Here is a 13,595-nt window from a genome sequence, read left to right on the forward strand (position 1 = left end):
GGCAGGACTCAGGCCTCTGGGGAAATTCCAGGCAGCCTAGGAAGGGAGGGGCGGCTGTGCCCACCTCCGCGTTTCCTTCTGTCCATCTCAGGAAGTCTGAGACCACCGGAAGAATCCGCCCTCCCCCCCCCCCCCGCTATTTTATTGAAATACAGTTGATTTACAGTGTTGTGTTAATTTCTACTGGACAGCAAACTGGTTCAGTTACACATATATTCTTTTTCATAATCTTTCATGGGAAGAATCTTATTCTGCAGCCCACCTCCACTTGACTGAGCCTCCTTTGGCCTCTCCTTTTTTTCCTCTCCTTGCTTTCCTGTGGGTCTATGGCTGAATAAGGGAAGCCAGACCCACTTAGTGCTGGGCACCCAGCAGATGCCAGCTGAAGATCTGTTAAATGAACCAGTGAATGATTCCCATCATAGACCACAGACCACCGACCTAGGATACCCTCAATGCCGCCATCTTTTCTATTCCCCTCTATCCCCAACCAAAGAGAAAAATCCATTTTCTGCCCCCACAGACATACAGAGTTATCAGGTTCTGTATCTTGCCACCCACCTTCCCCACGCAGTCTGAAAGGAAGTGGTACCAACTGAGGGTGCGATGATAAGTACCTTCTTTTATTATCATCCTCTTCCCATTATTTGAAAATCGTCATCTCCTCCAGGAAGCTCTCAATGAGTGATCACAGTGATTCCTGCCCTCCTTGGCTTTGCCTATTTTAAATTGGATGGGCACTTGTCCATGTCATGGTAAACTGCCTTACTATTTTTCAGTTAGCCAACCCCAAATAGCAGTTAATTGCTCCTTTTTGGCTTTGGGATGCATTATTGGTGGCCAAGGAACCCCACTGACTCAGCTAACCATCTCTTGAGTTTACTGTCTCTGAACACCTACCCTGGCCTGGAGGAGAGAGAAGACTCATGACGGGGGAGGGACAAAAAGGAGGGGAGAGTAGAGGACCAAATTCTACCGCGGCTAGGATTGAACATTTGCTGTAGCTAATCCATTGTGAATACTCGGCAGCTAATTGTGTGCAGTGTAAATACCTTGACAGCCTGCTTGTCTGTGCCTATAAATTCAGTCATCTCCTCCCCTAGGTGTGCCTGTCTTTGCTGCCTCTGACAAAGTCCTGGGCCTGACAATGAGAAGCAAATAGGAGAAGGAAAGGAACAGTTGGCTTGGGAGCCATGGGTCCTGAGCTCCAGTCCTAACCTCTCTGGGCCTTAGTTTCCCCAGCTGAAAAGTGAGTAGGATCCACATTTCACAGAGTGGTTGAGAGAAACGAGTAATAATAGTAATGGCTGACACAACATGCCAAGCACCGTTCTAAGCCCTTTATGTGCATTAACTGTTTAATCCTCACAACAACTACGTGAGACAGGACTGTTATTCTCGTAGAATGGCACAGAGAGATCTAATGATTCACGCACCTGCTAAGTGGCTGAAGTGGACTCTACAGGCTTGCTCTTTCCTAGGTATTTAGTAAATATTTTCACAAGAAGTGTTCCTATTCTCTTCTGGAATAGAGAACAATCCTTCTGCGCCCCAGATCAGGCGCTTGGGGGTGGGGCATGAAAGCTAGACCACTGGACTCGAGGCAACAGTGAAGGAGGCCACTGGGCACGAGTTGAGACTGAAGCCACCTGGAGGCCTGGTGGTCAACACCCACTGCCAGCCCTTGGGTTCCACTCATGACATTCTAAGAAAAACTCCATCATTTTGCCCTAGAGAAAGCCCAGCCTATGGGCTCCTGGAGGACTAAGTAGCTGCTGACTGAGGGCGTGCGTGAGAGGCTGGACAACCAGGAGCCCCAGACCTCTGTCAAGCAGCGCAACTTGGGGCTTTTGTTGTGAGAGTGCGTTACTAGAAAGTTCCCCCATCTCCCCCTGCCTCTCGATTATTCGATCATTGGCTTCTAGCAAGTCAGAGCCTGGAAGAAAAAAGCAGGAGAGACAGCGCAAGAGTCTTTGCAGGGAGAGAGCGTCATCACCTTGCAAGGGAAACGGTCTTGGAAAATCATGCAATGGGAGGTATTGATTCAATCTTAGGGGCAAGCCACTTTCTGGTCAGGTAGGAGAGGGCTGGCTGGGAGGGGCGAGGAATGAGGAGAGTTATGACCCTGCTGAAAGACCAGTTTATTAATTCCCGCTCTAACAAATAGCCAATTAATGGTTCCAGCTGCTAATTAGTAAGCAGTTAACTCCTGTTATAAATCGTGCTGCTCGAGACTAGTACTATTGCAATCCTGCAATGACATCCTTGGAAAGGAGGGACCATAGAGACTTTGGTCACCCACCAGGTCCTGTAGACCCCTCTACTCCCCTCCCCCAGACCCCCAGCAGGCTCTCTGCTCTTGGAGTGCAGGATTCAGAGTAGGGACCCTGTCCACTGTCCACATGTTCATTCATGTAAGATATATTTAATGGTTTTTGCTATGTGGCAGGCACTACAGATTCAACGTGAACAAAACAGGCAAGAACCCCTGCTCTCCTGTAAGTAACATTCTGGTGAAGAGACAGATGATATAGTCTGTCAATAGTATTTATTCTAATTTTTAAAGATTTTTTTGATGTGGGCCATTTTTTAAGTCTTCATTGAATTTGTTACAGCATTGCTTCTGTTTTATGTTTTGCTTTCTCCGCAACCAGCGATCAAGCCCACACACCAATGGAAGGCAAAGTCTTAACCACTGGACTGCCAGAAAAGTCCCGATAGTATTTAGATAGTAAGGGAGATACTAAAGCTAGGAAGAGGAGTAGGAAATGTGAGAGCTGAAATGTTAGCGAGAGTGTCCGCAGAAGACCCCACTGACATCTGAAGACCTTAAAGGGGAGAGGGATCAAGCCGTGCCAGTGTCTGACAGAAGGGCATTGCAGGGAGGGGTGGGGGAAGATGTGCAAAGGCCGTGTGGTGACAGGGAGGATTTGGTTGGAGCTGAGTATGTGAAGGGAGAGTAGCAGGAGCGAGATCAGAGAGGTTTAAGGGGACAGATCATTCTAGTTTTGCATTCATTGCAGGATGTTGGATTTTAGTCTGAGCAAGATGGGAGCTATGGCAGGGTTATTAACAAAGGAGGGGCAGGATTTGATTGTAGTGTATCAGGCTTGTTCTGGCTCTGTGTGAGGAATTGATTGAAGTGGGGAGGGTTCCACAGCATCCCTAGCACCTGGCACTGTGCCTGGCACTTAAAGTGAAAGTGAAGTGAAATTGCTCAGTCGTGTCCAACTCTTTGCGACCCGTGGACTGTAGCCCACCAAGCTCCTCCGTCCATGGGATTCTCCAGGCAAGAATATTAGAGTGGGTTGGGTGCTCAATAAGTGCTTATCATATGAACCGGTCAATGAAAATTGATGAGGCTAGACTGTGAGACTAGGAACCGTGATCACTTTTGAAAGGCTAATTTATTCAGATTCTCTTGTAAATTACTTATTTTAATAAGGGTGCCCTCATATTTTAATTGTCCAAGAAATTCTACATCCACTCTCCTTCTTGGTCCTTAAAATGTGAGGTGAGTTACGACTTGTGGCCCCCTCCATTTTACAGATGTGAAAACTGAGGCAAAGAGCCATTTACTGACTGGCTTAACAGTGTGTTACTAAAATACCAGTCCTAGAATGACGGGGTGGGGAGGTGCAAAAGAGACAGGAGTCTCTTCCCTTCTTTCTGGCCACTGTGTCATGACTGCACCCTGCCCCGCTGTGAGATGATCCCTCTCTCATTTCCATGATGAGCTGATGTGCCCTGACTCTAGAGCCTTGTGAGCTGTGTCTGAGACCTGGATGCTACCATTTCCCAAGTGAGGGTCACTTGGGTCGTCCCAAGCTCCTTATGTCCACACTAACGTTAGAACAGGGGACATTTTTGTTTAACTTTTTTGAGCTGACAGTTCAGTGGATCAAAAGTAATTTAGTTTGAAAACACATGGTCTTCCCACTCTGAGGAGGTGTAAGGAGCACTGATTTACCCAGCTCTGCTTCCCCAGCTGGCTGCTGGGTCTGGGAAGCAGGTGAATGGAGTGGAAAAGCCAGGTTCTCTTGAATATTCATTAATTCAATAAATATTTATTAAGTCAGGCATTGTGCCTACATCATACTGAGCATCCTGGTGGAGATGTCCAACAAGAAAAGACCCTCAGGGAGCCCCAGTGTGAGGGGAGACACAGCCCTGCCTCAGGGAGCCCCATCTGAGGGGAGACCCAGCCCTGACTCAGGGATCCCCAGTCTGAGGGGAGACACAGCCCTGCCCTCAGGCCCCTCACAGGCAGTGCGGAGACTGCTGCTACAGGTTCATAGATTCTGGTATAAAAAAGAAGCCAGGACATAGAAACAGCAACAGATAACTGTTGACCGCAATAAAGAACCCACACAGGGTAAGTGTGAATGGGATGGGGAACAAGGACAGCTTGGGCGTGGTTACTCTGACTTCCTGGCTCTACTGCAAGATTGTTACACGCGTCTAAGCCTGGTTGCCTGCAGCTTTCCGAGTTTAAACCTAGAGCAAAGGAAGCAGCTTGGTGCTTTATTTGGGTGTTTCTCCCAACAGAAATGTCTCTCTGGGCTCCTGGGAACCAGGCATGTTTGAAGATGAAACTGTGAAGCTGGCATGCACAAGTCAATGCCCCCTGGAAGGAAAACCCAGTCTCTCTGGGGACCAGGTCCCATCCCCACCTGACTCCGCTGGCCTCTCTAGGGAGACACACCTGGCTCAGGCAGCTGCAGAGGACCTGGAGACCAGCTCCTCCCTGGAAGGCCCCATCTGGCACTCCGGTCTCATGGATGTCACCCCCCACCCCAGGCTTAGAATGGCACATGTGCTGTGAGCTCCAGGGCAGGATGGGGTATCCTGATACTGTGTGAATCACTCACAGCACCCAGTGCAGGACTGAGCAGATGGCAGCCATTCGTCTGCTCATTAAAATGAACTGAGGACCTCCCCGGTGGTCCAGTGGTTAAGAATCCACTTGCCAATGCAGGGGACATGGGTTCGATTCCTGGTCCTGGAAGATTCCACATGCCGAGGGGCAACTAAGTCTGCATGCCAGTTACTGCTTCACAGTGTGAAGCCGGCGCACTCTAGAGCCTGTGCTCCGCAACAAGAGAAGCCACAATAAGTCCATGCACCGCAACTGGAGAGTAGCCACTGGTCGCCGCAACTAGAGAAAAGCCCACACACAGCAACCAAGGCTCAGTGCAGCCAAAACCAGATAAACACAATGAACTAGTTCTGGTTACCCTGACTGCCCAGAACAAAAGTAAGCCCTGGATAAGACCTGAATCTCCAGGATAAGGGAGACCCAAATGATCCAGACAAACAGCAAATATATAAGAAGAAATGTTTGAGTTATGGAGAGGCTGAGGGGAAGCGAATTCTTGGGGAAGGGAAGTAGGCAAGTGAGGGACAGGGCATTCTGGGAAAATCACTGTGCACACAAGTGCTGTGACCCTCCACTGCTGCCTCACTCCGGGATGCCCTCTAGGGGAGGAGGTGTGGGTCAGGTGAGTTTCCTGAAAGGGGGGTGGGGAGGTCTGCCAGGCTGGGGGTGGCTCTCCGTCCTTTGTCCCCAGGGCGCCAGTGCAAGGCGTGTCAAATTTCACTGAGCTGGTTCTTTCTCACCTTCTCCAGCACAGCTCTTTCTCGGAAGCAGGATCAAATGTTCTCAAGCTTGAAAAGACAGGCTGGGATGTGAGGGGAAAGGAGGAAAGGGAGGAGAGGGGTGAAGGGAACTTATGGGAGGAGAGGGGGCCAAGGCTGGGCCTGGGGACTGGACCCGTGATTCTCCCAGGTCCCTTGCAGTTTAAGTTCTCCAGCAAAATTCTTTGTCCTTTAACCATCACCTCTTTTTGAGCCCTGCAAAGTGGTGGGGGAGATGGGGGCGAGGGGAGCAGGAAATCTGGACTGGAACAATTGCAGGCACCCACACAGACAGGACCGCTGTGTGGCATAAACTCCAGGGGGCGCCATTCACATAGAATACGGCAGGAACGGCGCCCACCCCCGCCCCCCGTCCCCAGCGTGCTACGTAGTGGCCCCTTTGCAGCTCCATCTGCTCTGACCCGACCCCAGGACAAGCTGATGTCATCTACTCTGTACTTCATCCCCCCGTCCCCCGCTCCCCGTCCTTCTCTTCCCATCCCACCCCAGCCCCCAGCCCCTCTGACCCCCAGCACGCCAGGCTTAGCCACCACCCCCCGCCCCCCACCACTCCGATGCGCTAGGGGATGGGAGGAGTCCCAGGACTGGTCCCACATGCCCCTTGTTCCAAATATACGACAAGCCCTGGGGACTCGCTGCCTCTTTGATTAACTCTGGATCTCCTCGGAGAACCCCCACGCCCACCGTCCCGGGGGACTTCGGGAGACACATCTGACCCCTGAGCGAGCGTGGAAAGAAGACCCCAAGGGGCCCTCCCACTCAGCCCTTTGAAGTCAATCTAGCCCCACCTCACACTGTTCATCCTTTAACCCAGGACTTCTCTGAAGGAGTATGTAGACAGTAGCATAGCCATGAAATGCTCAGCCTAAATGCCATTTGCCCTCACATCCGCCCAGTTTTAGGGGGATTTGAGGAACAGAGAGGTTCAGTCATTCCCCCAAGGTCACACAGCTAAAAAGTGGCAAAGCTGGTTTTTCAATCAGAGAATTTGATCCACAGACTGTAGAGTCTATACTCTTCTCCACTACTTGACCCTCCCTCTTACAGAGCTGCTAAACTGCTGCTAAGTCGCTTCAGCCGTGTGTCTGACTCTGTGCGACCCCATAGATGGCAGCCCACCAGGCTCCCCCGTCCCTGGGATTCTCCAGGCAAGAACACTGGAGTGGGTTGCCATTTCCTTCTCCAATGCATGAAAGTGAAAAGTGAAAGTGAAGTCGCTCAGTCGTGTCCGACTCTTGGCGACTCCATGGACTGCAGCCTACCAGGCTCCTCCGTCAGTGGAATTTTCCAGGCAAGAGTACTGGAGTGGGGTGCCACTGCCTTCTCCGCTCTTACAGAGAAGAGGGACCAAAAGCTGACATAATAGAGCTATGCTGGCCAAATACATAGCCAATGTATACTAGTATTTGAGTTTAAATAAAGTCAAATTTCAGATTCAGTTTCTCAGTCACACTAGCCAAGTTTCAAGTGCTCAACAGTCACACAGAGCCAGTGGCTACCCTTCTGCCCAATGCAGATATAGAACTCTTCTATCGTGGTAGGAGTTTTGTTGACAGCAATGCTCAGGAGTCCAATTTCACCCCATATCTACTGCTTACTGTCTGAGTAAATGTGAGGAAGTTGCTTAACCTCTCTGTGTCCAAAAAATGGTGATAAGAATAGTGCCAAGTTCATAGGACTGCTAAATTAGGGGGATTAAATGAGAAAATGCATATGAAGTGCTCCATACTGTGCCTGACACATGGTGAGCATTCTAAAAATTATTAGTTTTATTTTTAGGAATCCTAGTCCAGTCCTTCATTTAACTAAGTAGGTAACTAAGAACCAGAGAAACGAAGGAATTGATTCAAAGTCACACAGAAAATTTAATGCCGAAAGCTAGAGCTCCTGGTTCTTTTATCATGGCCTAATGACACCACTACAGTAGATGGAGGACTTTCACATATGATGCTTTCCAAAATACTGGGAGGTAGTTAAATGAGGTTTCATCAACCCCATTTTACAGATTAAGAAACTGAGGCACGAGAGGGTAAGGTGGCTTCTTCAGGGTCATGATGCTGTTTAGTAGCAGACTGGGGACTTACTACTTTTCAGCATTCTGCCCCCTGCTCTACTTTGCACTGTCTGTGCAGGTTGACATGTGAGTGTGTGTTTGTGTTTCTCACTTGTTTTCCATTCAGAGCTCAGGGACCTTTGCCACCTATCTATATTCTATAGATAGAGTATAAATTATATAAATAACATTAATATGGTCTCAATTATGTAAAAGCTGTTATACAGACTGAAGATGAGAAGAACAGATAGTTCATTTTAATGATTATTGTAGGTGATGGTATTATGAGTGATTTTTATTTCTGTCTTTGTATGCTTCTATTATCCCTATATCTCTGCAAGCAGTATGTTTATTTTTATAATCAGAAATAAGCAAATGTGATTTTCATATACTTTTTAAAAAATTAAGTTCCTCCAGTGTTTCCCCCATGGTCTCCAGTGCCCTCCAAGCAGTCAGGAGGCCTGACCAGGGGTTGGCTTTGCCTGGCCAGATCCACTAGCAGACGGGAGGCTGGTGGTGTGCCTCTCAGCTCAGTCGCCTTCATCCACAGGCCCACAGGTCCCTCTGCACTGGAGTGGCTTTGAATTTACTCAGCAACATCCACACGCAATAAATGTCATATCGTTTTATTTTTTCAAGTCAAATAAATTCAGCTCCCAAGCCTCCAATTGCCAGAGTGTTGAAAAATCTGCTTTAGTTATGTTTGAGGGGAGTCTCCAAGGTCATAGAAGAATCCGGGACCCAGGGAAGAGGCCTCAGGCCTTGTGGTTGCCATGGTAATTGACTCTTGTTGCCTTGGCTCCTGAACCCTAGGCCAGGCCTCAGTCAGCCAGCTGCCCTAGACGTGCTCTGAGAGGTCTCCACAGCAGCCCTCTAAGTGACCACAGAGGACCCTGGAGACCCTCAGGGCCTCCACACTTATCATCCAGCCTGCACAAATATCCCCATCTGGCACTGCAGGCCAGAGGGACACAAGGCCCCAAACAAAAGTCCCCAGATTTTTGTTCCTTCCTGGGCTGGAGAGGCCCTTCTCCCTCCTGGTCACTCACTTTTTCCTCATCCCTTATCTAGTCCACTCTCTCTTCGCTCCCCCTCAAGAGACTTCCACCTCCTACCCTAACTGGGTGGGGGTGTCCCTGCTGCATTGATAACAAAACCCAAAGCTCCTTGAGGCAAGAAAGCCTGGACTCAGTCTCTGACCTTGGTTCCTTTCTTGGGATGAAGGAGGTGGAAATGTCAGTCATTATTCCAAGCGAAATGGGAAAACAAAGTAACATTTCAGTGTAGATCCTGGCTGACCTGTCCCTGCCAGGTCAGACTGAGAATAGAGGAGCATTCATGTGCCAGGGATGTGAAATGGAGTCCAGGAAGTCACACCTCCCCCTCACTGGGACCCAGGCTGGGAGAGGACATGACTAGGGGGAAGCCCAGAAACTGGAGTCAGAGAGACTTAAAGTGCTAGACCCAAAGTGGGTGCTCAGCAAATACTTCCTGTTGTGGACAGGTCCAGTGTGGGCACAGTCCTTCATGCCTCTGAGCCTCATCATCTTTATCAGTAAAATGGGCATCCACTTATTCGACAACTTTGTCATGATTACCAGACAGTGTTCCAGGCACAGAGGTTGTACCTGTGAACATAACAAAGTCCCTCCCTTTCGTTTAGCTAGGAAGACAACATAACAGTGTTATGTCATATCAGGTCTAGAAGAGCCTGTGGGTGCTCAGCCCATATCCTACTGTGCTAACTTCACTGCCCTCAGGCTGACTTCTGATTGCCTTTGCCCAAGGCCTTTGTGCCTGCCTCCACAGCAGCCAGAAGAGCCAGAAACTCTCAGCTCCGTGGGAGCAGCCCTACGCCAGCGACTCACTGGGCTGTTGCATAAACACTGCGACTCCCTCCCCCTTTCGGGCAGAATGTCTCCAAGGTGTGTGTCCTGCATTGGCTCCCAGAGTTCCCTGTCGGGGTTGGGGCACAGGTCCCCACAGCTAATAATTACTGCAGCTTTTATTGGCTGTCTTCCCTCCCCTGTGTCACTTCCCCATCCTCCCATGGGTGTTTCCTGGAGTCATTGAATACTACTTGCCCTCAGATCCTTATCTTGGGATCTGCATTCTGCCATCCAGTCCGAGACATCAGATTATGATTGATGCTAGCAAAACAAAATTCAAGTGGGACAAGGGGATGGAGAACAAGGAGAGGTGTCTCTTTGGACAGGGTAGTCAGGGACGGCCCCTCTGTGGAGGTAACATTCAGATCAAGGACCTGAGTGAACAGAGTGGGGATATCCGGCTGCAAGGGTGTTCCAGGCAGAGGGAACAGTGGGTACCAAAGCCCTTCGGTGGAAACAGCTGGGAGCATGGGGATGTTAATGACACCTGCCCAGTGGCTCACAGAGGAGGATTCCTTGTGGTTGAGGTGGTTGGTCTGTGTAAAGCCCTGGACACAGATGAACCATCAGGACTTTTTAAGGCCCCTCTCAGGAGCTGGCAAGCTCTCTTCAGGGAATTGCTCGGCCTCCTGGGCTGGCCGGATCTGTACCTCCCCCTCTGTGCTCACCCAGCCTCTCTGGCAGGGCTTGGTTTTTCCAATAACTCATTAGTGCGGCTTTTGTCATGACTGAAGAAACAAAAGCCCCAACAAGAAAACCATGTTCAACGGCATTATGGGTTATTTATGAGAGAAAGCAAAGCTGCTTCAGCACTGGGGGAGGCCTGGCAGGGCAGGGGGAAGGCAGGAGGTCCCTTCAGATGGGGAACTGGGGTACTTTGGATTTGCCTGGTGCTGGACACCAGCAGCCCTGCCCAGCACAGAACAACCTCTTCTCTCTTCTCACCTCCCCCTGCCAAAGCCACTGTGAGTCACTGCTGCCCGAGCAACTTGATTCCCATCCACCCACTCATCCAACTCTTCATCCATTTATTTATTTATGTATTCATCGATTCATTCATTCTTTCAAACATGCACCGAGGGCCTACTATGTGCCAGACACTAGCTGATGTCAACATCTCTGGAGCATAGTCATGAATCAGCAATCATGTCCTGGAACCAGCTCACACGAGCTCGCAGCTGAGTGTACACATCTCTTCTCAACTGCTCCTTCCCTAGTGCCATTGCTATAGCTTTGTCAGACACGGTGGGAGTATTTATATCACGAAAATTGGCGTGTAGTACAAGTCAGGGTCTTTCTCCTAGAGAGCTGGTTGTTAAACATTTACTAACCCACCACTGCAGCAGGCCTCAGTATCTTGGGCCACACAGAGCTGAACCCCAAGACCGTACAGCCTAAACCTGGGAAGGACATTGACCCAACATCCAGTGTAACGGGCCCCCTTAGATTTGTTGGCCTCGGAGCCATACTGGACGCCTACACGGTAGTTTTTGCAACCCGGAGTACCTAGAACAGAGAATTAATTTCTATCACACGAGAGGAGAGGTAAGAAGGTATAATAAAGAAGGTGCCTTTGAGCTGAGCCTTTGGGGATAGGTGAGATGTCAGCTCGAATGAAGGTGTTCAGAATGGTGGGAGCAGTCTGAGCACAGGTTCAGAGGAAGGGCCAGGCAGAATGTGTTCACTCCACTTAAATAAAAATGCCATGGCAGGGAGTTGCTCCCACCTATTACCTTCCCAATCACATAGCAAAAGTGAACTGCTTTCCGGAAGGGAAAATTGATATTGCAAGCACTGAATTGTCAGGGAGAGGCTGCTGGTTGAACACTGGGTACTGAGGGATGAAGACACCCCTCCTCCTACCCCCTCCATTCCTTCTTAAGGAAGGGTCTGATCTACAGGAAAAAATGTGTACAGTGTGTGGAAGCAGCAGCCAGGAGGCCCCACCAGCCCATCCTCAACACCACTGCCACGTTACCACCTGTGTTCGCCGTGGTCTATAACCCCTCGGCTGGCCTCACTTTTACCGCTGGCCCCGTCAGACAGACACACGTGCACAAGGTTGGCTTATAGACATCAGCCTGGATACACAAACAAAGCCAAGTGTTCCCAGTACTCCAGCTCTCTGCATCGCACATAAGAGGAAGCTTCTCAAAGATTTGACATTTGCCACCTCCTTACTCTGGGAGATAGCTGAGCCTCCCCCAGGTATGTACACACACATACGTGCAGAAGTAAGTATACATTCAGGACACTGAATGTACTGTGTGCTGTGTATGCTTCCTTTGTTGATGCCAAACCACTAGACAGGCGTGGAGGAGGCTCCAGTCCATTAGCCTTAACAATGCCCCCTGGACCCAGAGAGCTGTTGGCGGCCCACACCTGGCCCACAAATTCCTGGCCACCCTGCTGACCTCGCCCCACTTGTCTGACAAGGAACTGAACTTCCCACCAGTCCGAGGCAGCCTCCCGCTCATCGTCCCTGGTCTGCTGCCAACTGCGTTCTGGGAGGGGAAGCAGAGCTTGACTGTGCACTGCGTTTGTAGAACACTCCACAGTCCTCAAAACACAGATTCATGTTCTCTCATTTCATCGCGGGAACCCTGGGAGGTGGGGATGAGTGTCTCCAGTCTGCAGGTGAGGAAACTGAGGCTCCAAGTGATTTATCAAAGAGAAGGTAGAAAGAGACCTGAGGTGTTCTGATTCAGGCGTTCATCCCACAGGCGCTCGCTGAGTCCTAGACGCTGTGCTAACCCATGGAGACAAAAAAATGAGTACCAGGGGCTTCCCTCATGGTTTAGTGGTAAAGAATCTGCCTGCCAGTGCAGGAGACACAGGTTCAATCCCTGATCAGGGAAGATCCCACATGCTGAGGAGCATCTAGGCCCATGTGCTGCAACTGTTGAGCCTGTGCTCTAGAGCCCGGGAGCCACAGCCACTGAGCCCACGTGCCTAGAGCCCGTGCTCCACAATGAGAGAAGCCACCAGTGAGAAGCCTGTGCGCGGCAACTAGAGAGTTGTGCCCATCTGCCACAATAGAGAAAAGCCCTCACAGCATGAAGACCCAGCACGACCAAAAACAAATTAATACGATTATTTTAGAAAATGAGCACCAATAATAATAACAATGGTCAATAATAATAATAACTAAACTTCCTGGAGTACACGAACTCCCTCATCTCATCTTTCACCACAGTCCTTGAGGAGGTTCCACATTTACCCACATCTTTCAGTGGGGGGCCCTCGGCATCATTCCTGTGCTGAAGGGATTCACAGTGAGCTCTAGGTCCTCTCAAGGTCGGCCCAGGACCCTTGACTCCTCTACAATCACTGAGGCAGAGATTCTTGGGTAAGACGCAGGGATGTGTTGGGAATGCATTGTTGAAAAACATTCCCAGGGTGAGCAGTCTGAGCATTAAAGCATGGGCACCAGAGGGGCCCCCAGAGGACGCAATTGGCAAGGGAACTTTGGGGACAGGTTTGTCAGTGCTCCCTGGGCTCTTGCCCCCCCCCCCCGGACCCCGCCCCGTCTTTATCGCGTTTGTGTGACCGCTGTGGGACTTCATCTAGGCCCCTCCTCCACAGACAGGGTGATGTGACGTCAGGGGCACTGCCCTGGAGTCAGACTGCAGCTTCTTGCCTGTGGGCCTTGGACAAGCAAGGTTGTCTTTACCCACTTTAAGTCCCAACCCCTCTGTCTGTAAAACAAGGCTGGTAACAGTAATAATAATAGCAGTTTCTTCCAGAACGCTTACTTTGCAAGAGGCGCTGTTCTGAACCTCTTCCATGTGTTAACTCACGTAATCTCTGAATGTCCCTGTGGCGTTGGCTGTTAGCCCCGGGCCCAGTGTGCTACATGCGATTAGTAATCGTTAGCTGTTATTAGCTGCATCTTCAGCCTCGGGCTCCCTGAGACTGCCCACCTCTCTGCTTAACTCTGACAACCTCATTCTTCCTCCTGCATTTCTTCTTTCAGCCAATGGCTCTCCATTTCC

The sequence above is a fragment of the Bos javanicus genome, chromosome 23 (assembly GCF_032452875.1).
Source record: "Bos javanicus breed banteng chromosome 23, ARS-OSU_banteng_1.0, whole genome shotgun sequence".
NCBI lineage: Eukaryota > Metazoa > Chordata > Mammalia > Artiodactyla > Bovidae > Bos > Bos javanicus.